Raw genomic sequence first — 4,250 nt, forward strand, 5'->3', positions numbered from 1 at the left:
TTAGACAAAATAAAAACAAGTTAAAAACACCAATTAGATCTTTTAAATTTTGACAAACGAATGAACTTGTCCTTGAGCTCAGCTCACTTTCCTATCTTTAAAAGAATCATGATTGATTTGTCCTGATTGTGTTCTTGAAAAAACAAAAAGTTTAATTTGTAAGGCTAATATATAGTGTCTTATATTTGTAGTATATGAATAATTTATATAGCTTTTTTTGACTTATTAAAATATGAAATATGTACAGAATCTTCATTATATATAATTGTTTTGGATTCTGATGAAAAGAAGACGTCCTAAAGATATTGTATTAAGAGTTAATATTGACAACTATAATTATTGCTATGAATATACAAATTTTTTAATATTGACCTCTCCAGCACCAGAAGGACGGCAAAAATTGATTCCAGTTTCGTAATTTGTTCAAAGTTAAATGAAACAAGAAAGATTAAAGAAAATGAGAGAGATTGTTAATTGTTTTTGTTTTGGAGAAGCCGGCAGAAAGAAAACTGATTAGACAAATGGTTTCGAAAAAGCATGATTATATTTTAACAATATTTTTTTATATATAAGTAATTATAAAAAAAAGTTGTGAAAAAAGAAATTATTAAAAAACGTTTTTCTTGATTTTGATTTTGAGAGGCAATAAAATAAATTGTTTGTTGTGTGTTAAATTTGAATATTTTATGTATTCCGTAGGAAAGAAAGGACATGGACGTTGACTCCTGTGAAAGATGGTGCTTCCTTTTCCCTTTATAAAACTTTATCTTCTACATCATTCTTGCCTCCTTATTCCTCTTGTTACCACTAAACACACAGAATATAAATCTCTTTTCGACCCAAAATCCATACCTGCTATATCTTCGGATCCACCTTTCTACAAAAACACAACTTTGCTTCATCTAAATATTCCACTCTGCATATTTCATTCCTATCAAAAATATTTTTTAAATATCAAAAATATTTTAATTATATTATAGTTTATTACGAAACTCTTTTTTATCACATGAAAAACACTTCACAGGTTTTTTGATATTTAGATACTATAATAAAAACTTATCTTCACTAAGTGGATATTCAATGTTGTTCTTCAAATTAAATATTATAAATTTTTCCTAAATTTTAACATTTATGTTGCATTCAATCTTTATTATTTTCTGTACAAATTAAAATTCAAAGTTTAGGGACTGAATCATATATATAAGCAAGCTATTATGAAAGTTTCAAGATTCTTCACGTTATTTCAAACTTTCATATCTTCTCAATTTCAATCTATATCGCATCGTGAATTCAGCAACCAACAACGTCGTTTTCATTACGTAAATCATTTTTCTTTTTTACATATATTAATCAATGATCCATGGAACACTCATACTAAAATAATGTACAAAAATTAAATGTTCTCACAAAATGGATACATTCACAAAACCAATACTTAAGGTTTGTTTGTTTTTCCATCGAAGCCTTTAAACGTACGTTCAATTAGCGTTACTAGTAGCTTATATTTTAGTTTCTAAGAATATTAAATATTTAATATTGTGGTTGTTTTAGTTTTATTCAAAATATTTATAAGATTTAGAGCAAACTATTATTATTAAGAAGAAAAAAATAGAATTAAAAAATAAAAATCACAAGAACTTATCCAAACCGAATTGCAAAAAATTAGTTTATTAAGAAAGTAAGAAATATGTGAGTGTAAATAATCATCTTACTCACATTAATTTTTAAGAAATAAACATTTTCATTCTTTTCAACTATTTTTTTATATAAAATAGAAAATAAACATAAAAGAGAAATGATGAAAAGTATTTAGTCTTTATGAAAACATATACATCAAGAGTTAAAAGTAATAAATAATTAGAATAGTGTATTTATTATAGTTATAGATTTTTCTGAGTGTTTACTGTCACACCAATCTTTTAAACTTACGTGAAACGGTTTTCTTAAGTTACTTAAAAAATTGAAAGTTAAATTAAATAATGTTAAAGAAAAAGCTACATGCACAATATTGTTGAAGGCTCAAAATAAGAATTTAATGTCGTACATTTACTGTCAGATCTTTTTCAGTCTCTTGCACAACAAATACTTAGTTTTGAATACTTTAAAAGCTATGATTAATATTGATTTACTCTCATATTTTGAGTGCCTAAGATGCTATTGATATTATAGAGTATTTTGTCCATATATTTATTCGGGGTAGTTAGAGACATATATTTGTATATTTAGATAAACAAAGAATCAGACAAGAGTTTATATATATATATATGTAATTATTTCTTTTTGATAAGAGATTTTTTAGGATGATATCAATAACAAATCAATACTTAATTTAAAATAGATAATATTTTATTAAATATGAAGATTTATATGTATATCAAACCTCTTCAACAACGTTATGAATACAAATGATCTTTAACAAATTAAAAAATAGAAATAGTAACGGTTGATTAATATATGGTGTCAACTGGTTGTTTGGTTTGTAGCAGATTGCTTGTAGCTAGGCATTTATAGGGTTCTTGTTTTTTAACCAGAAAAATTCTCAGAATCGAAGACTTTGAGTAGAAAGATGATTCTAGCAGCTAGCCGCGTACCCCACTCCTGTAGAAACAAATGACAAAACGCGGAAACTTACAGCATGCGACATCAGAGGTTTCACTGATGGTGTCGTGTTCCGTAAAACAGTTTGAAATCGAAGATCATGAGATGAAAAAAATACCATAATAGTTATGCTACAAGACGTTCAATGTTGAAAGGGTCCAAAGATATTCATTGATCATGTTCTGAAGAAATGTGTGGTTATTATTTAATTAACAATACTCATGGAAAATCACAAAGAAATATAATACCAGATGATCTCTGTCGGACCATGTGTGAAACCACAATGCTTAATCTTCCTTCTATAATTACAAGTAAATTATGAAAAAAGACTTTTCTGTCCTCATTTTCTTATTATTTTATTTTATTTTAATCAATTAAAATTTTATATTTATATTTATATTAAGTTTAATTCTATATATATGTGTGTGTATATTATTTTCATTTGATGGATAATCTATAATTTTAAGAAACAATGTAACTTGCCTCTGAAAGGGGAAAAAATATATAATTGCATGTTAAAATAGTGAATTGTGAAGTTATTTTAAGGGAGTTAGTAATTTATATTCGTTATTTATTTACTTTACTTCATTGTTGTAGATGTAACAAAATAATAGTTTTAAATTTAAAAGTATAATTAAAGATAAAAAAATAGTAATATAGCATATCTTATAGATAAAAAATTCATTAGCTTCTACATAACAACAAACTTAAATATACCTTAGACTTAATTAAGTTGTAAATCTCTAATAAATTTAGATATATATAAAAGAAATTACTGAAAAGGTTAGATACTGAGTTTTTTTCTGCATTGAATCTGTCATTCAATCAGATAGTTTGGTTTGTCCTCATACTTGTTTAAAATCCAATAAATATATAAGCTTATATGAACCTTTTTAATATATATTCTTAGAAATTATAATCTTGCAGTTCATCCAATTTTTTTTAATTTCTATAGTTAACTTGTTCGATATACAATTTCCGTAAATTTTCTTTCCTTTGACATAAAGAACTGAAGAAGCTTTCGGTATACAATTTCTTTGTCAGCAAAAGTTTTATAATTATATAGAAACAAAATAAGAATTATTAAACAAATCAGAGTGGCGCAGCGGAAGCGTGGTGGGCCCATAACCCACAGGTCCCAGGATCGAAACCTGGCTCTGATAGGAGTGGTTTTCATTCATATTTTTTTCCAAAATTATTTAACAGATTTACCTTATAATTCATGGATAACATTATTAATAAAAGTAACAATTTACATCTAAAAAATTATATAAAACTAATTCTAATGTTAATATACATTGCGAATAAATTTTCTTAAAACTGAGTTTATTATTTAAAATATACTTCATATTAAAGAAATAAATTACTACACATAAATATTGATACATAATAAAATTTAATAATTTAAAAATGCAATAAAGAAGCAAATTTCAATCATTTGAACATTTTTATGGTCACTTAATACATTAAGCTATGATCATAGATGATAAATTTGTGATTGTATTGATTGTATTTCTTTATGCTATCATGGATGAGAAACATAAGCATTTAGAAAGCTATCGTAGGAGAGTGCCCCACTTTTTGGAAGCTACTTAAGTATTTTGCTTTCGTAATTATAGAATCCTTCTCTTGATTTGAATTTATACAGGAAA

At 25.4% G+C, this 4,250-nt stretch overlaps 1 non-coding gene across 1 annotated transcript; it reads left to right on the forward strand.

The window, feature by feature from the left end:
* The first annotated feature begins 3,689 nt into the window (after positions 1-3,689).
* TRNAM-CAU lies at positions 3,690-3,761 on the forward strand. Its single transcript has one exon. It is a non-coding gene; the product is annotated as a tRNA-Met (tRNA).
* The last annotated feature ends 489 nt before the right edge of the window (positions 3,762-4,250 follow it).

This window comes from Vigna radiata, chromosome 7 (genome assembly GCF_000741045.1).
Source record: "Vigna radiata var. radiata cultivar VC1973A chromosome 7, Vradiata_ver6, whole genome shotgun sequence".
NCBI classification, from domain to species: domain Eukaryota; kingdom Viridiplantae; phylum Streptophyta; class Magnoliopsida; order Fabales; family Fabaceae; genus Vigna; species Vigna radiata.